This window comes from Cricetulus griseus, chromosome 2, assembly GCF_003668045.3.
Source record: "Cricetulus griseus strain 17A/GY chromosome 2, alternate assembly CriGri-PICRH-1.0, whole genome shotgun sequence".
NCBI lineage: Eukaryota > Metazoa > Chordata > Mammalia > Rodentia > Cricetidae > Cricetulus > Cricetulus griseus.
Window position 1 is genome coordinate 337,899,371 of NC_048595.1, and position 20,720 is coordinate 337,920,090.

The 20,720-nt window shown below is 40.2% G+C and overlaps 1 protein-coding gene across 4 annotated transcripts in view; it reads right to left on the reverse strand.

Moving 5' to 3' along the window:
- Ghr (growth hormone receptor) overlaps positions 1-16,770 on the reverse strand; it is a 232,160-nt gene extending 215,390 nt beyond the window's left edge. For 2 of the 4 annotated variants that reach the window (XM_035440588.1, XM_035440586.1), the window contains exon 1: positions 16,593-16,770. The gene's annotated coding sequence lies outside the window, so the exon portion shown is untranslated. Of the gene's footprint in view, positions 1-16,258 lie in introns of all 4 variants that reach the window. The other 2 variants (XM_027401385.2, XM_027401386.2) reach the window with 1 other exon arrangement.
- Between the last annotated feature and the right edge of the window lie 3,950 nt (positions 16,771-20,720).

Consider the following 20,720-nt stretch of genomic DNA (forward strand, 5'->3'; position numbering starts at 1 on the left):
GTTTAATTTAACATATAATAAACCATCAATTCCTTAGTTATTGAATACCTACTTTGCGTGGAATAACTAGGACATGACTGTAGGAAAAACTGTGGCCAGCCTACCCAAGCCACAGTCACCCTGGCCAGGTGCCCAGGCCAGCCTGCATTAGCATGCACTGAAGGCACTTCCTCCCTGAGCCCAGCCTGCCTCTATGCCCAGAGACTGCTGATGAAGAGACACCTGACAGGAGACACCTATAAGAAAAGGACAATGCAGCAGAGTCAGCTGCCTGATCCAATGGAACCTTGGCAGAGGGTATAAAGTCAGGCCTATATTCCTTAATAAATGAGTCTGCAGCACATTCTGCTACTCACTGACTCCCAATGCCTGAGTCCTTGGTGCTGTGTCTTCTTACCCAGCCACCAAGGGGTGTCTGAGCAGGATAACCTGCAACACAGTACTATAGTGGATGTGCAAACTCTCTCTCTCTCTCTCTCTCTCTCTCTCTCTCTATATATATATATATATATATATATATATATATATATATATGCCCCTTTGATCTTAAAACAGTTCTTTGGTAATGCTTACAAATAGCTTATTCTTTGTAACAAGGCTGCAGGATAGCTATAGGCATAGATTCTGAGTTCAAGTCATATGATGAAACGATACACATGAGAAAATGGGAGTGAAAGTGTGAGAGTTTTAATAAACAGGAAAGGAAGAAGGCACTTTCCAATGCAGACAAAGAAGTGGGTGGTGGGACCAACGCCTACTCCTTGGTATCTGACATTTCAGTCTTTTAAAACAGAATGTGCAAATGATGGAGTGAAGACATGAACACAAGTTTGCTTAGTAGGAACAAACAAATGAACTAATTTGAGAATAAAGATAGAAAGATGGGTTAGGCTAATGTCAAAGGGCTTTGAATACCACATTTAGCCATCTAAAAATCAATCCATATACAAGAAGATAATTTTCAAGGTACTGGTCAAAATAACAAGTATTTGATATTAATTGGTGGTGATAAGGTGTTTAAAGGAGAGATAAATCAAAGGTGCTGAGGCTGCTTCTTCTACAACACACATGGTGAGCTGAAAGCAGTAGTGAGTCGTTTTGGTTAATGTTCAAGTTGCAGTCACCTAGAATTCTCTTACTTGCTGTGGATTTCTTGCATACAAAGTACACCTTATGAAATCTCTTGTCATTGGCACTGAGTAGTCTTTGGGTCTTCTATGTTCATAGAAGTATTCAACTACTGTAAGACATATATATATATATATATATATATATATATATAATATATATATACACACAAATAGGTGTCTATTTGTGTGTCTGTTAATCATCAAAGGAAAAAAGTTTGTAGTACAAATTTTATGCACATTATAGCAGCTGACAGGTATCAAGTCCTCAGGGGTGATGAATTAGAGTATCTTAATTGTTCTTAATCCAGAGAATATTCATGTTGAAGCTTTCCTCAGTGTTAATTTATAGGTGTACTTGGCTGGACCACAATGAGCTTCCATGTGGTCAAATGTCACTCTGGATGCTCCTCCAGGGACACTTTAGGTGAGATCATGCTCATTTTGACCACCTTGACTATTCTGTTTTCAGCTTTAAAAACAGTTTCTAGTAGACCTTGCCTTTTGTCAAGTCTAAAAAGTGTGGGTATCTTCCTGAATTCTATTGCACTCTGTTCAGAATGCCATTCATGCTTCATATTTATGATCCCTTACATCTCAAACACTCCTCATTTTGAAGGCTTTTCCTGGTCAGAAAACCTCAACGTGGATCAGTTTTTTTTTTTCCTACATGCATTACAACAGCTTTTAGTTATTCTTGATTAATATCCTTTTGCATTCTAGGTTATGAAATATTTTAAGGCAGAGACTGCCTGTTACAGTATTCTTTCATGCAATCAGCCTGCTTTTCTGAAAAAGTGCAAATATTTGATATATATTTGTTTAATTAATGCACATAATTGTTAGTTAATAAACAAATGAGATAATAAATGGCAATGATGAGTATTTGCACCCAGAATATCAGTGTTTATCTCTTCCACCCCCTGTAGTATACCCAATACATTAAGTACAAATATGCTTTCATTAATGTTGACTCAATATAGAAGGTGTTTTTGAGAATTCAGGGCATAAGCCACAAGGGAAAAAATAGCATGAAAAGCAAATACTGGGTTGGGTTGGGTGTCAATCTATAATCTCCAATCCTAAAACACAGGAAAACCAGCATTTCTACTTTGAAGTCATTCTGAATACTAAACAAGAACTATTCACATCTACTTCATGAATTAATTACTTGGCTCCCTTAATCACTTTGTCGGTATATAAGAAATGTCACTTGCATGTATTTTTTAAGAAACAAGTTAATAAACATCTGTATAAGAAGTTAAAATGTCTCAAATTTAGTACATATACACACATGTGAACCAATTAATATATATAATAAAACATCTGTTCTTTTCAGAGTCCATCATTGGATGAGCTTAGAATACTGTATTTCTGAATCTCATACCAATACTTGGACTCTAGAGCTAAAGATATGAATCAAACTCGAGTCAATCATTAAACAGCAAGCAGTCATAAAGCAGAATCAATGCCATTTGTAAAACAAAGAAAACCAAGAAATGGCTTGACTTTCAAACCTCCAGGACCCTATTGAAAAGCTGAGGAAGACTATCAGTGAAGAGGTTAAAATTCAACTATGCTTTATATCCTCCCTAAATCTTGTAATTTTGCTCTTGATAATTTACATCCTGAATGATGAGCAAAAAAAAAATAGTTCCCCAGTGTTCCCATAAATTTTTTTTAAAGTGCAACATGCTATCCTCAGAAATACTGTTATTAATGTCCTTCCTTTTGAAATCATGAATCTCTCTCTCTCTCTCTCTCTCTCTCTCTCTCTCTCTCTCTCTCTCTCTGTGTGTGTGTGTGTGTGTGTGTGTGTGTGTGTTTGTGTGGACATGTGAGTAGAAGCCAGAGGACAACTTGCAGGAGTTGGTTCTCTCCTTCCACACCCTGACACAGAGGGATTGATTTTAGTATATTAGGATTCACCAAGGACCTTTACCCACTTAGTCAGCTAAAGGAGCTGAAATCATAGATCTTTTAAAAAAGCTGAAATCATAGATCTTTGACTTACAAAATAAAAAAATCCCAAAGAAGTCTACAACCATTGCATCATTGTGTTCACTGGGCATTTACTACTTAAATGTGGTAGTATATTTTCCTTAAAAGTCTCATCTTGCTGTATCAATGTGTTGAATATTAAGTTTAGTAAATTTAATATAATTTCTTTTAATAAAAAGACTAAGGCAACATTATGCTGTGTTAATTATGCATTGGCCCATAAAATATTAACAGAAAGCCCAGTAGTTTAAAACAAATGACATTGATTAATGTAGAGACTGGGAACAGGGTCCAAGAGGCAGCTTAAGTGAATGATGTCAGCTTATTTTCTTCCACAAGGTTACAGTCAAACTGTTATGGGTGGGAGACTTCACCTCTAATCTTACTATGGTGACTTGAATGAGAATGCCCCTCCATAAGCTCATGTGCTTGAATGCTTGGTTTCCAGTAAGTGGAACTGTTTGGGAAGGAGTTTGAGGTATGACATTGCTGGAGAAAGTATGTCATTGGGAGTGGCTTTGAAGTTTCAAAAGACTTGCTCCATTTCTACTTAACTCTCTCTGTCTTCTGCTTGCCTTAGAGATGTGAACTCTCAGCTGTTACTGCAGTGTCATCCTGCCTGCCTACTGCCATGTTCCATTGTGTGGTGATGGACTCCTACCCCCTGAATAGTAAGCCCCAAACAAACTATTCTTTCTGTGAGTTGCCCTCATGATGGTTTACAATGACAATGCAAATGTAACAAATACCCTTACTCTCATAGTAGTTGTTAGTAAGAGGCTTGGGTGTCACATGCTCCACTAACTAGAGCCTTAGCTCCTGATTCCATGCTGACTGTTGGAAATTCTGGGTTCCTTTTCTTGTGAGTGTCTCCAGAGGATAGAAAAAAGAAAAAAAAAACAACAGTATCTGCTTTCCCTAAAGTAGTTTTCCAATAAGTTTAGGAGCTGAATCAGCAAAATCAGAAGCCATAGTGCCCAGGAAATGACTCAATTTCCAAAGTTGTATATATTCACTTCCACTTTCCTCCAGTCACTAACAACACGTCATATAAATTCAGCCCACACCCAAAGGGAATGACATTAATACACATGTCTTCAAAGATAGAATACAAAAGAATACAACACAGGTGGTAGTTATGAGAAAAATGAGGGTTAGGTACATTTAGAATTAGGAAGATTTGCGTTTGAATCTTGACTGTATTGCATGTCACCTGTGGATACTTTATCAAATTAGTTTCTCACTGTCATAGTTTTCTCAATCATCTAATCTTATAGATCATGGGGTATTGGTTGTGATTAACCAATATAATATGAAAAGTGAGCTTGGTATAGCTTTAATCCATAAGCTGTGCTTCCTTAATGCTGGCTACATAGGAGTGATTGTTTAAGCAAACAATTTGGATGTATGCTAAATCAAGAATACATAGTCCTACACCTTGTAAATGCTTACAAGATAGCATTACAAAAGTAAACCTAAAACTCAGACATAGAAAGCCTGATGTGAATTTTTTTCCCTCTAGAAATTGGAGTACTTCCTAGACACGATGAAAAAGAGCATCTTACCCACAAAATGAAATACACTCAAGGCTTAAACTTAAATTTTTATATAGTGTGTGTGTGTGTGTGTGTGTGTGTGTGTGTGTGTGTGTGTGCTTGTGCATGTGAGTGTTGGTGTGTACATGTCATGCCATGCATGTGTCAGTCAGAGAACAGCTTTTGAGAGTATGTTTATTGTTTCCACATTGCTTGAGGCAAAGGCTCTTATCTCTGCCTCTTCTAGATACATTGCACATTCCAGTATAACTGATTTGTGAGTTTGGAGTGATTCTTCTGTCTCTTCTGTCTCCTATCTCACAGCAGGAGTGCTAGGATTACAGATATGTGAGTGCATTAACTTCTAAAAAATAAGCTTTTATTATTTTATGGCTATGGTTATTGTGCCTACATGTCTGTGTAACACATGTGCCAAAAAGATGCTAGACGAGGGCTCAAGTTGCCAGAAACTGGAGTTACAGTAGTTGTCAGCTGCCATGTAGTGCTGGGAAAATGAATGCTTTTCCAGGTCCTCTGGAAAAGCAGCCAGAGCTGCTGAACTATCTTCCTAGCCCCCACATCTAGCTTTTTATGTATGTTCTGGGATGTCAGAAAAAAAAAAGCCTTTACCCTATTAGCCATCTCCCTAGCCCTATTTTTTTTTTAGAGTAAAATTTGCCTCTGTAACTTAAATGATCTAAGTATTGTGTATAGAAGGATTGATGCACAGCTTTTGCTGTCTGGAGGCATACAGGACAGGCTGGCTCTGTTCTCTGTACATTACACCGTCCCCAAGGAGGCTTAATGGTGTACAGTTTGCAAATCTACATTTGTAGATTGTGATCATAATTACATATACAAAGGATCAAAGGTCATGGCTGAGAGCAATGCCAATTTAATGTAGCCATATAAGTAAAGTAATCCCACATGTGTGTTCTGAAAGACAATAGCTTTTTTCCTTTCAAAATGTTTAATGTTTTATATATTGAAATAAATAATGTGTCTTAGTCAATCTTTACTTATTCCTTCAGAGGAAAATGTCAATTTTACGTCATTTTCCACATGTGTCTTAGACATTAGATATCTTTCTAGTCAATAATTTGTGTTTTGTTTAGATTTTATGTTGTTAGATACTAACTCTAGATTTCCAGCAACTTGTAATCAAGAAAAAATAAACAAAAAAACCTTAAAGCTCATTCTTTTCTCAATTTAGAATTAGAGGTTAGAAGAATTTTGGTATTGGTTAGCCTCGATATGCATATTGTTTATCTTCCCAGAGTCAAAGCTCAAGTAATTTACAAGAACTCATATTTCTGAACTTCGTGCCCCAAGTTCCAACTCAACAGAGTAAATCTTAGCTGGAGTACCGCAACTATAAAATGTTCATTGAATACTCTACATCCTTCATGTAACAGCTCAAGAAATATCCAGCAACAATAGAAATATTGAAAAATGGTCAACTGTATGAACTCAGACACACTATAAAATAACAAAATTTGTTGAATTATAGTACAACATCAATATTCTGCCCTAGAGACACTTGCCTTCAACTCTGTTATTGGTCTCTATAAAAACATTACTTACCAGTGAATAGAGTGTGGCTGAATTTGTAAAGAGCTTTGTTGCCAATTTATGTGCATATCAGCATAATAAAAAGTAACAAGTTTTACAAGCATAAAGTTAAAAATAATTTGCAGATTCAAGGCTGACTCTTAATTCAGTATTCTGTTGTTAAAATACTTCCTCTCTCATAAATTGCTTTATAGTAAGCCAAGGCTGGCTTGTAAAGTACCTACTCTCTCTACCCACAAAGTATTGACAAATGTATATTTAAAATAGAAGACTTGGTTGAGAGTGAACACAAAAGTATCCATAGCTCATGAAAGACAGGATACAATATTAACGATTGCCAAAGTTGACTAATCAGGACCTGGGACTCAAAATACTATTCTCTTTACTCTGCACTTACAATTTCCCATAGCTGAAAGCTGTTTAAGTATGTATCTGGAATATATGCAGTCTTATAGAGGGCCTGAGTCTTTATCTTTGACAATTGTGAGAAGTTAGAATCTAATGTTTAAAAATGAGTCTGACTGATCACAGGAAAACCAGCATGGAACTGATCCAGACTCCATGAATGTGGGTATCAGTGTGGAGACCTCGGAAATCTATGGGGCCTTTTGGAGTAGATCAGTACTTGTCCCTAGCATAGGAATGGACTTTGGGAGCCCATTTCACATAGAGGGATACTCCCTCAGCCTAGACATTCGGAGGAGGTGCTAGGTCCCAAAGGATATGACAGGCTCTGAAGACACCATAGAAGACTTCACTCTCCCTGGGGAGCAGAATTGGTATAGGATAGGTAGGGTGTTAGTGGTGGGCAGGGGAGGAGGGGAGGGAGAGGGAACTGGGATTGACATGTAAAACAATCTTGTTTCTAATTAAAATAAAAATGGAGAAAAAATGAGCCTGAAATGATTTTTATCCATATAAATGCAAATCAGTAATGTCTAGTGTCTAGCAAATTTGTTTCAGTATTCCTTTACTAAACAAGGGGTTCATTTTTCTCCTTGGAAATGCTTAGTTCTTCATTTTGACTCACTAATTAATATATGTGTTATATTATGTGTTCGTTTTCCAATTGTACGAGTACTATGGATTTACTTTTTTAGACAATTACTCTTTAATAAACAATCTTAGATTGCCCTTATAATGGGAAAATACTTATATGTGTAGGAATATTTCTTCATTGTCAAAAATTAAAATTGTTGTTTCTGTGTATGGATTCCCCAGGTTCCTGTTCTTCACACTGTATCACCATAAGCATTCTTTACCCAAGAATGTCCTTACCATAACCAACTATCAATCATCACTTAACATTGCCAAAGTACCTCTTGCTTAGGGAAGATCTTCCATCATTGGCAGATAGACATCTCCCTTTGAAATACATGCATCAAGGATGACTTTTAGTATCGATTTTAAAATCCAAACTTCACAAGTCACCAATAATCGTGTGGGTAAACGACCCTGTATTTTTGCAATATAGCAGCAGCTTACACAGTAATCCAGATGTCACAAGAAGCTAAACTTTAATGAGCAGTGCTTTTTGAGGGAGAGAGGTTTTTGATAGTTCAGAACAAATGAGCACTTCAGGAACTCATTAAAGCCCTAATTTAGTTGTCTTGGATAAGAAGGAAGAACTAAAAAAAATACACATTAATTAGTTACAAGTGGGCATTTTGCAGTGAAGATTTGAAGTCTTCAATCTTCAATCATCTCAGCAGGGTATTGCAGGAAGTCATCTCTCTCTGTGAGTCCAATATGTCTCAGGCACTGCTTCCGCACATTTATACTACAGAAGCCTTATGAGGTAAGGATCATGGCCACCATTTTGCAGTGAAATCTAAGGGATTTTTTTAACCTGTTCAGATGCATAATGAAAGTGAATAAAAATAGTCATAACTGCATCCAAATCCAAGTGAAGAAGCCAGACCTCTGTGATTTTTCAAAGTCTACTTCATGTCTTCCTTTGAATGGCAAACTATCTTTAGGCTTTCACAATAGCTGACACCTCACGGGCATCTGCCAACTGAAATTTATGGGAAATCTGCGTGTGTTCCCAACGGAAAGAAGTGTTAGTCAAGGTATATCATGTGTCCCAGTTCACATTCTATCCATTTGGATAGTTAACCCAACTAACTGTCACTCTCCCGTATGAATGTCGTAGATAAACATGTTGTAGCCAGAATGTGTCTCCTAAGGGTTTATGTGTTGAAATTTAATCCCTGTGAAGTACTGAAAGGGTAGAAAGTTGATCCAAGTATGATGTTTACAGATGAGGCCTTTGGGAGGTGATTAAAACTAGATAAGATCATCAGGGAGGAACTCCTAGGACCAAAAAGTTATGGCTTTGAAAGAGGAGAGGAAAAGACCAGGCAAGACATATCCATGCCCCCTGCCTCTTGCTATGTAATACCTTGAACTGTTAGCCGTATGACAGTCTTCACATGTGGTCTGTCACCCATAGACATTCAGAACTGTTAGCTAAAATAAACCTATTTTCTATAACATTGACCTAGCAAATAAAGTATTATGTTATTAACAATAGAAAACACACTAAGAAAAAGCTATTCTGTTTTCATATTATATGTTAATAGGAGTTAACAAAATATAACAGAAAAAGCCTACCAGAAAAATAGAATTGGGTTGTAAATCTGTCACTCCCCCATTGTAGGGACTCCTATTTTCATCTTTAAATAGAATGAGGATGCTTTACATAGAAGATTTTTATTATAGATGTCTCCTGGCATTGAGGAGATGTATGTATAGAATTGTTGCTGGTCTCACAAAGATTCAGCAACCCTAAATTAAAAACATATAACTCTTTTAAGTTCTTATTATAAATATATTTCCAAATGCCCTCTACATTAAATGGCATAGAGGCAAAGCTTAAAGTGATTGGTTCATGACCCAATCACTAGAATGTTCCAAGGCTATATTAAACCTGTTGTAAAGATTAGCATGGGACAGGGAAATGAAAGGGGAGGTGGGATCCTCAGAATAACACTTCCTTTGTAAGGCTTGCTTAATACCGTGTTCTTAAAGAGAAATCTTACTATTAGCACCATTAATAGGCCTCTTGGAATAGTGCTATAAGAATAAATGTTGAAATTGAGTTCATATAACATCTGGGAAACACAAGTATGTAGAAATACCATGCAGCAGCTACCTGCCCTTCCATCAAGAGCTGGACACAATACTCCAATATTCAACCCAAGTAATGAGCATATGTACACAACTTCTGTAGGTATAGGAAAAGATTATATTATGTGACAAATGTGCAGTAGGTCCTGCCTCATCATCTGCTACTAATAACCCTAGGGAGCTTTGGGTATAGTTCCTGGTCCTTAGTTCCCAACTTCCAATCATGAAACATCTTGAATCCTATGTATACAAGAAAATAAATTACTACATTGTAAGACCTACCTCAAGAGCTGCTTTGCTTATTGAGGCCACTCTTCAAATCTTTTGGCCCAAATAAATACCCCTTCTTTTAAAAAATACTATGTGGTTTGTAGTTCTATAATAGCACTTTTCATTGAATTCAGTTATTAGTTGTTCACAATCTCATCATGCACATTATTACTCTTGCATTCCTATTTTTTGAAAGTTGGGTCTCAATTCAAGAGTAATGCATTTTACTACTTTTACATTCCCAATACGTTATCACATTCCTAAGTAAAGATTAATGACTCAGTAAACACACACTCTGCCTTTGATTTTTTCACAGGGATAACAAAAAAATACCACGGGCTTGGCCAAACTTGCATCCTGTGGGAGGACTTATTTATTCTGCATCTTTCCCCAAGTATTTTAAAAAGAACTTTCCAGATGATATAATTCTCCTAGAAATGCCCAACTTTACACAACCAAATTTAAAACTGCATGGCTGTGATGGGGGTGTATGACAACCCAGCCTAACTATGTCGAAGTAGAGGTGGAGAGATGTCTCAACGATTAAGACTGCTTGCACTCGTCCAGGGGCCCCAACAACCATATGAAGGTCACACATGGCTGTAACTCCAGTTCAGAGGTGACTCCATCTTTGGGTCTCTGTGGGCATCAGCCACCCATGTGGTTGTACAGACTTACATGTAGGCAAGATACCCATATACACAAAATAATTTTTAATAAAGAAGAAATCATATCAAGTTTCCCTATTGCTTGAACTCGTGGATGTTTCAACTGCTGTGGACAGGATTCATTCTGGGACGCTTGTCATCAAGTGCTATTATTCAACTAAGGGTCTCAAACAAAATTGCATTATATGCCTAGATCCCAGTTGTCATCATTATCGACATCTCTGTGCCCCCAGACTCTCCACAAATCTCTTGTTGACTCTTTGATTGCCCAATATGTCTTCCTACTACTAAGGCAAAGCCATCAGTAGACTATTTAGTAAGCATGTATGAAAAAGAAGATATCACTTGGGCAACATTTCTAAGAGAGATAATATACTACACTGCTAACATGAGAGATGTTCCTTTTCATTCTCTGGCTTCTTGTTTTAATTTTTTATTTGCTCAATATAAGCATGGTATATTTTCTTCACCTATTATCACTTTTCTCAGAGATTCTGAGTGGTTTTCTGTTCTTTTGGGAAGAAGATATTAAACTCCTTTTGATCCTTTTGCAATTTATCATTCATATATCCTTTGCCAGGCAACCTTTTTCACTTTGTTTTGCCAAATGGAAGTTTTCCAGGCTATAAAGCACATAGTTTGAAGGTGTCCCCAAAGGCAACTGACAGGATGAATTGGGATCCTGAGTCATCATGCTACCCAAGGACAGAGTCGACTTTCTGACAAATGGCAAGCAAAATTGAAGTTTGAGTTCCTCATCAGCCAGCCATCCGCAAAGTCCAGATAGATAGCATCAGGTATCATACTAGCTGTAAGCAAGGGCAGGACCTGTTCATGACCCTGGTCTGCAATGGCTGCATTCTGCTGTCCCTTTCAATGATAACACTAGAGGAAAAAGGGGGCATGAATCTTAATAAGCACATTTTTGAGGCAAAATAATAAGGATTTTTTCTTTGGACCAATGAATTATCATTAAGTCTTCTGTACACTAGAGGAACAAAACAAACATGTCTCTTTTGAGATTTTTAAATGAGAATCTATTTAAAATGTTTTATTTTCTAAACTAATGAAGAAACAACCACATAGTTATTGTATCAAGTTTCTATGTATAGCACTGTAAGTTGTTCCCTACTGAAAGGTTCATAAAAATACGCCTTCAGTTTGTAAAATCTTTGTATGTTCCAATGTGTAATTTTTTTTTCTTTTTCAAGGAATTTCCTACCACCTCTACTGGGTTCCTAACATACGATCTTCTTGCTAGGATGCCCTTTTAACTTAAACCCAACCATACAGATATAGGTTTGCTTATGTTTCAACACATCTATAACCTGACAAATATAATTCACTGGTATCAGGATCATATTAATCTAAAGAAATGATGTTATTATCATGCACCATAAACAATCCCCATAGATACACTTGTGGCCAGTTCTGAGCAGCTAGCAAAGAGAATCCATAATTTGTTAAGAAGCCCCAGACAACAAACCAATCACAGCAGATAGCTCTTCACAAGACATAGATGCTATAGACCACATAGATGCAGAAATACAAGATAGGCATTATTATTTTCTTAGAGTAGAAAAATAAGTTCCAGAGGAACTGATGGCATATTAGTTATGGTAAAGTCTCAGTCAATGAGCCCTAAGGGGTTTGCTTTTTTTAACCACACCCTTTCCACATGTAAGCCAGCTTTCCTGTCTCTTATTATGGTAGCTTAAACCTTATAAATCATGAGTAGTAGAACATTTATCTATTTCCTAGCTAGACATACTGCAGGATATGGGAATCTAATTTCATTCGGATGCTGGACTATACCTTCTAATGGGAACTGAGCACTTAGAGTTGCCTGTGACATTAGCAAGCCATTTACCCCCTGAGTAAAAAGCTGGTTGTTGATTTAGTCATGTCCTCTACCTGCATCTCAAATCCCAGTTGCCAAACTGTCTGATGTACTTTCACCTCATTTGAGGCCAGATGGCACACTCTCTGGGACGGAGATAGAACAATCCTTCAATAAATGTTTGTTTGCCACTAGTGACTCATATTCATAAAAGCAGACACAATAAGGTCCATGCAAAAAATACAACATAGTCAGTACCTGTCTACAACACATGGCTGCAACTTCCTTATCTCCAGGAAATTCTAATCCTGTAATTTTCTTGGTAGACATTCTTCAGGAGAAAAATGTTAAGGAGTTATCTACATAGCATATAAAATTATATTTATCACTACTATTACACTCTGTATGGGTTTATAGCAAGTTTAGGCTTGCAAAAACATGTGAAGCTGTTACAACATTGACGATAGATATGCAGTAATCTGGAAAGAACACTCTGCTATCTTCCTTACAGGTTTGAAATTAGCCACTGGAGTTGTGATATGGCTAAAAACCACCATCAGTATTAAGCTATCTTTATAGGTAAAGAATGCATAGAACCTAGAATTCCGAATCTCTGTTTCGGGCAATATGTATTAGTTAGTGGCAGTGAGAATGAGAAACTTGTGGCATATTGTTCATTGCAGAGAAAGGTAAGGTGCCATGGTTGGTAAAAAGGACTCCTAGAACAGGCAAAAATAATCTAGGAACAATGAACACAGGGCTTCCAAGTATAGAAAGATTTCTATAAACAGGAAGAAAGATTAGATTCAGTTGATGAGTAAGCAAGTAGTTTTTTTTTTTTTCCTATAATGAGTTGATTTGGTACAAGGCTGAATTTTCTCCAAAGAAAGTTCTAGAATAGACTGGCCAGTGAGAAAGTAGAGTTTCAATTTATTATTTCCAGGACAGACAAGTTATTTAATAGACTAGATGCTGAAGTGGACATTCACACACTACATAAAGTTACCTTTTAAGTAATCATCAAGCTAAACAGTTATATTACTTCTTATAATATTGTCACTGTAGCTGTTCCAGATGGGAAAAAAAAAAAAACACTTCTAAGGACATTCTTACCTGCTGTACAACTGGCTCAGGGTCTGACTTCAGTCTTACCAAACTCCGGTTCTCACCAACTCAAGATTTAAGTGCTCGTGTTATTCACATCATTTCTATGCTAGAGATTTGTGGTTGCTTTTAAAGACTGAATTTTTAAATGCTAATAATGGAAATACTTCTGCTTTTTGGTGTGTTGCTACAGAAACTTACACTTTTTTTTTATTAATAAAAGAGGTCTGGGTGTAGCACAGAAAGACCATCTAGCATGTATAAGGTCCTAGGACCAATCCACAGCATGAAAGTGTAAAGCAAATGCCTCCAAAATCATGGCATCTGCTGGTGGAGAGGGCAAAGAAGCCTAATCTTTAGGTTAGTAAGTTATTAAAAATAGAGCCCATGCCTTTTTCTAAGCTAAACAGTCTGCTGTCCCACATTCCTCCTGTATCGCTCAGATTTATCTGTACATTAACAATGCTTACCAGCAGATAGCCAAAAAGGCTGGCCAAGTTGGACCAACTTCAAGATTTGTTTCCACGAGGGGGTGTTTCATGCACTTGGCAGAAGCAGGCTGCAACTGTAGCTTCATTTATTACATTGTGCTATAAACATTATGTCCTGAGCTAACAAGATACTCCACATGACAGTCCCATAGGTTACCAAGCACCATAAACATCTGTTAACACAGGCGCCAGAGACAGCATAGTCAAGGCTTGTTGGGTCCATTTGAAAGTGGTTTATGGGGTGTAGTCTACTGTTTAAAAACTAATAATCAAAAACACAACCACAAACCCCGAATAAGGCAAATATTTACCAGGCAGAGTTAGGCTTACTTTGAAAAAGTATGCAGTGATGTCGTCACTTTGTCACTGCCTTTACAGACTTTCGTTTCACACCTTTGCTCATTAAGTACTGGCTTTCCACGACATCCAGGAGACCAAAACTATAATTTCACTGTGATCTATTTGCTCCCAAAAGAAACAGAAGTGTCACTGAGTGTTAATTTACCAACTTTCTCTAAACTAATGAGAAACCCAAAGTTTATATGGGTAAACAAAGGTGATGAAGGAGGATTGGGCTTTTTAAGTTACAAATAATATCTGTCAGGGTCTCTTTGCTTACACTCACCCTTGTAGCCCATCCAGAGATCTATCTGGAGGGAAAGTGAGAAACTAGAGACCTCTTGGCATCTGATCCCAGAACACAAAGCTTTTCTTTTCTCAGGAGGAAAGATAATTTCCAACTACAGCATATATATATATATAATATATATATATATATATATATATATATATTTCAGTAGCTGTCATCTCAAGAATTAAGGGACACCTTGAGTGATCTATGCAGAAAGCAGCCAGGATCACCAGTTGCTATTATACATCTAATTTCTGTAGGAGGAGGTAGGTACTATCTCAGCCACAGCCCGGGGTATTCAGGAGTAAACACTCCTGAGATCACTTACCCCCTGAACACAAACAGCAGCACCCAGAGGCACATAGATCCACAGTGAATCTGCCCTCATCTCTCAAGTTCTGTAACCATATGTGCACATACCTCCTATATGCTCAAATGCTCTCCCTCTCAGCTTTCCAGAAAGTTCCAGAAACTGCCATTTCCAGCCCTCAGACATTCCAAAGCAGGTGATTTAAGTATTTAAAGACCGGGAAATTTGTTCTTATTCAAGAGCTGCTTTGTCTTCACAGCCCTCTGGCTTCCCGATACCTTTCTGTGTCCCTTCAAGATCTCCTGAAGGTACCAACAGCAGACTGCATCTCTATGGTTTCTTTCTCCTTTTCCACACTCTGGCTCAGGAGGCCAACACACCTCTTAGGGCGCTGCCAGACATGCGTACACACACACACACACACACACACACACACACACACACACACACACACACACACACAGCAGCAGCAGCAGCAGCAGCAGCAGCACATCCCTTCAGCACACACACCAGAGCCAGACTCCGGATCCCTGCAGCCAGTACTGCAAAGGTACTCCCCAGTGCTATATATGTCCTTGTCCAGAAATAGTTTTCCCCATGCATCCACAAGTGGCTAGCCCTGTAGCCCTGTCTTGAACCCAGTACATGTAGCCAGCAGCCCAACCCCCTCCTCCTTCAGACAAGCACTTACCCCATTCACCCGCTCAGGACTCTGTAGTTCTGTCAGAACTTTGAGTCTGGTTGATTTCATAACCACGAGTGTGTCCAGAGCTGGGACAGTTGGGCTTGCCACAATTTCCACCCACCACAGTTCATGGAGACTGGTGGCAGTGACTCTATTGACCCTAGCTCTTCTGCCAGCATGCAGCTGCAGCCTGCACAGACGTGCAAAGGCGGTGCGCTGCAGGGGTCGTGTGCTCACAGCCCACCTTCCCTCCCCCGGGAGTCCCTATGGTCTCTCCACCCTGGGACTTGCTTCAGATAACAGCAGCAGCAGCAGCAGCAGCAGCAGCAGCAGCAGCTTGTAGAGTTCCTGTCCCAGCTTGGCAGGCTGACGATGACAAACATTGGTGAAACTTTTAAGACTAACAAATTTGTCTTAGGAGGAAACCTCTCCTTGCACCTCACACCTCACACCCTGGCTGGAGCAGGCACCAACTTGGGATGGTTCTCCTGCAGCCCCCAATTCCTTGTTGCCCCCATCAACTTTCAGCTTCACACAGCACCAAACACACACACACACACACACACACACACTCTCTCTCTCTCTCTCTCTCTCTCTCTCTCTCTCTCTCTCTCTCTCTCTCTCTCTCTCTCTCTCTCTCTCTCTCTCTCTCTCTCTCTCTCTTCAGGACATGGATCCTGTTACACCAACCCATCAGCAAAAACAACTTTTGAGAAGGGGAATGCAACCCACCTCAAACTCATCAAAAAAAAAAAAAAAAAAAAAGATCTGGGCAAATATATAAGTGATCCCCATTTTCATAAGCAGTTGGCATGCCCAGGTCTATTCCCAGGTCTCCTGGCACAGAGTGGGGGAAAAAAGAGCTGGAGTCCCCGGAGTCCCACTGCAGTACCTCGGAGCTTCGCTTCGGGAGACAGAGCGCGGGTTCGCGTCCGCGTCCGCGTGGGGGCTGCTGGCGCCGAGGCCTCACGCCCGCGTGGCCCCAGCTCAGGGTCCCCGCGGCCGCCACCGGGGCTCAGCAGCAGCCTTCGCTGCCACCACCGCTGTAGCAGCCGCCTCTGCCGGTGCCGCCGCTCCCTAGACCGCCTCCTCTTCCCATGGCTGCGCCCAGCTTGGCAGCTCGTGGGCTGTCAGGCTCGGGGAGGAGGAAGGGGGCGGGGTGAAACGGGAAGGGAGGAGGGGGGAGGGAGAGGAAGGGAGGGGAGGGGTGGGAAAAGGCCGCCGACCTTCAGTTCAGCGAGGGGGCCGTCGCTGCCCGGTTACAGGCTGCCCAAGCGACGGGCAGCGGGAGTTGAGGGCGGCCGGCTCCGGACCCGCTGCCGGGAGGCAGAGCGCCGCCCCCGCTACTCATTCCGCGGGGCTGGGATGAAGCTTTCTGGCAAGGAGTTAGGAGTTGGTGCGTGTCACTCTCAACTGGGCAGCGGGGCTCCTCCTAGAGGAAAATATTGGTAGTTGCGGGAGACTTCCCTCCTCTCCACCCACAGGGTTTCCCCCACCCCCCCAAAGAAGGCAGGACCTAGAAGTCCCCAAGTGCAGGCTGTATATTCAAAGAACACGCGCAGAGAAGCGCAGCTCCTGCAGGTACCAGAAGAAGACACTTTGGCAAGTGTGATGAGTCCATCGTGTTTCGTTATTCAGTTGGCCCCTGTTTTCAAACTCCTTATCACTGGGACAAGTAATAAGGTCCTTCCCTATCTATCTATTGGAGAGGTTAAAAAATGGAGACCTAGTAGGTAACTTACCGAGAATGCACACGTGTTTGCAGAGAGCTATGTAGAGTTCAGAGCACAGACCTGCAGGGACAGCAGGACTAGGGTTCAGGCTGAGCAGTCTGAGGTTTGTCCTTGTTTGTGACCTAGAGTTTTAAATACCCAGTGCTGGGTACTGTTCATCTCTCAGACACAGGCTCTTGCTACCTTATCCCTCTTTGTCGGAAAAATTAACCAAGACGGGAGTGGTCAAAGTACTTCCCAAAGTCAGAGTGGTTCGTAAGTATTTTCATGAAGCACCAAAAGGCCAGTTACCATGCACTTCTCTCGGCATAGAGTACAAAGGTACAAAAGTCCAGCTTGGGGCTGTCTCCGATCTGCAGGAGCGACTGGTCACGTGATCTGTTTACTTTGTACTGACAGCTCCTTGGAACCCCACTTACCTACAACCTTCTCACTGTTTCCCTTTACAGAGGGACTCCCCCTGCCCCTTTTCACATTGCTTTCAGACCCAGAGTCACAGTTAAATGGTTAGGTACGACAAAAGAATAAAATGCCTATTCCACATCAAGAGTGGGGTGAAAACCTAGGAAAACAGAACCGAAGGAATCTTTTCTTAGCATGCTTCCCAGGATCCTTTTCTCGGCTACCTTCTTGTTCTAGAATACAGAAAGGGGGAAAGATTCTGGAAATAATGTGTTTCGTGGCTGTCCTAATCAGGAGTAGGGGTGGGATGCCTTGTGGCCTTGAACCAGCCCTGTTTCACAGGCAGCCTTTCTCTAAGAGTCCCTCAATCCTCCAGTTTCTGTGCTTTGATGGTGGTGCTCACTGACTCTGGGGCTTTTAAAGGGAGAGTTGCCCACATAGAGAAACCTGAGAAGGAAACCATGAGGTCAGGCAAAACTCCTGCTGGGTGGTCTGTGCCTGCCAAGCCTGGCTGGAAGGCCAGTGCTGATGGGAGTGGAGACCAGGCAGGCCTCACATGCTGACTTCTCTCTGTCTGAGGTGACCTTCCATGAATGCGCTTTGGATCCTAGCAACACCAACCTATCTCCTTATGACCTGTCTGTGTTCTCTCCTCTTTCATCTTCCCTTCTCTCCAAATCCAGAGAAAATCTTGATCTAGTCTAGGAGATGCCAAATGGTCTCATGGAAGATTTTCCAAGTTCTGATCTTGCTCCAAGGTGACTTCAGGGTCATGCTTGAACAAAGCATGGTTGTCCTCATGTTGCTCTGGCTTCAGCTGCAGCCTCCATTCTGTGAGACATGAAAGCAGATTACTCTGTGTTTGGTAGAAACATCATCAGGCATTGACAGCATGTGAAAAGGTATACTGGCTCATGTGTGATATTAAAGAAACAGATTGGGGTGTAGCTTGACAGGGTCTAGCATCACCTGGGAGACAAACCGCTGGGAATCTTGTGAGGGACTTTCTGCATTAGGTCTTGATCCAAAGCACAGTCTGAAAACAGTCTAATCCAAAACAAGATTCTTTTTAAAACCAAGTCATGCCATCTCTTTGCCCCATGAGTCCCCATCTGAACTAATACACAAATAAAAATGACACATAAGACTCTGGGCTGTGTGCTTCTGTTCTTTACTTCATCCCCACTAGTCCTCCCTGGACTCAGTTTACTCCTCATCCCCACTAGTCCTCTCTGGACTCAGTTTGCTCCAGGCACACTAGGCTCCTTGCTCTTTCTAAAACATACCTTATAAACTCTTAACTTATGAACTGTTCTTGTTATTTCTTCAGCTATAGAGCCCCTCCTCTGAATGTTTGCATGCTCCCTTCTCTTTGCTCCAATAGTACATTGTCAATTACTGCTATCTTGACTGGCCTATTTTACTTTATTACAGTGTGCATTCTGTCACCCCCTTCCTTATCCCCACCACAGATGGCCTAACCAAAAATATAATTTGCACCTCAAGAGAGTAGAAGTGACTAGAATTCAGAGCAGGCATATTCAAGTTCAGGTAACAAGGTCATTTTGTCTATTATCATCTTGAGGTCTCTTCAATTACACAGCTGTATATTATAAATTTTTGAAAACTGCAGCTAATCAGGGACTAGGATTTTACTTTGGTCATTCTGTTCTGTGAATTACCAATGCCCTTTACCAAACAAAAAGAAAGAAACTAAAACTCCCAAAGCAGCAATTGTAGTTGAAAAGACAAGCGTTGCTTAGAAGCACCTGGGGTCTACGTGGCTCATCTGTGGCCTTGGTAAGCTGCTTATTGATCTCACAGTGACTCAATTGCTTAGGAAATGAGAAGCTTGCTATCTAAGATCATGTCCATTATTATCCTAAGGTCTGTCATTGGTTGATTTCATGTGTCAAATTGGCTTGGCAGTAGAACCCAGATATTTCAATACCCAGCACCCACATGGTTTCTCAAAACCTTCTGGAACTCCAGTCCCAAGCAAACCAGGGCCCTTTTCAGGCCTCTGAATTCTCTGCATGCATGTGTGCTGCAGAGACATACATGCCAGCAAAGCACCCAAACACATAAAAATATAGAATAAATATATCATTTAAAAGTTATCACAGTTTCATAGCATAAGATGTCTCCACCTTATACCTGATTCAGGAAGCACACAAGGCCACTAACCTAGGGAAAGTAGTATGGCATGGCTAATTCTCTGCTTCCTCAATGTAGTCACTGTCTTATCTAAGGGTTTTTGTCAGCCAGATTTAACAGCAGTTCATCTGCCTGTTTGACTCTTCCAGGCTTCACTAGGCAGACAGCAAGTAGGCAGGGCTGTTCCTTCAGTGCTCAAACAGCTCAGTGTTCCTCCCCTTGGGCATCTATAATGCCTTGAAACAAGTCCAATTGGCAAGTTGAGACTGGATTTAGTCATTGAAAATCAGTCTTTATATCTAATTTCTATGACAGGAAACTGCTACAAGGGCCTTTCTCATTCCTGATCAGATTTCTTTCTCATTTAAATTCTCTTATGCTCTTTCTCATTTAAATTCTCTTATGCTCTTATTTTCTCAAGCCTTTGGAAAATAAGGAGGATAAGGCAAAAAGCAAAATAATATGTGAAAGAAGAAGCAAAGGATTAGAATGGGAAAGGAAAGAAAGAGTAAAAAGCTTGGTATTTCAGGGAGACCTTTGGAATGCAGGCTGGGTGGCAGGTGCCATTGTCAGACCTTGGTTCTGCTGTATCTTCCAGACTCCAGATTTCCATTGTCCCCTGGCACCTAGACAGAAGCTTACCATCCTTCTCAATCTTGTGGTGACACAAGTAGGACTGACTATTATCAATAATAGAATATTGTTGTAATATTATTATAATATGATTATGATAATGTAATAAAATAGCAACTTCAGAAGGAGTTAGATAAACTGGAGGGGACAGTAGGATGGAGGAACATGTTAGTGATTTGAATAAGGCATGGAATGGCCTGCAAGTGTTTGACTTGGAGAAGAGGTAAGAGGCAGTGTGTCATGAGAAAAACATTAATTTAAATTTCTGATATTTTCCCTGTAGGCTGTTAGAGACAAAACTATGCATAAATAATAAAATGGCAGATGATGGCTAAAAGTCTTTTAATAAATAGCACAGTCACCAAATGGAACTCACTTCCCAGTGGAGGAGTTAGTGAGTTACTGGGCATAATTGCCCAGACAGAAGCT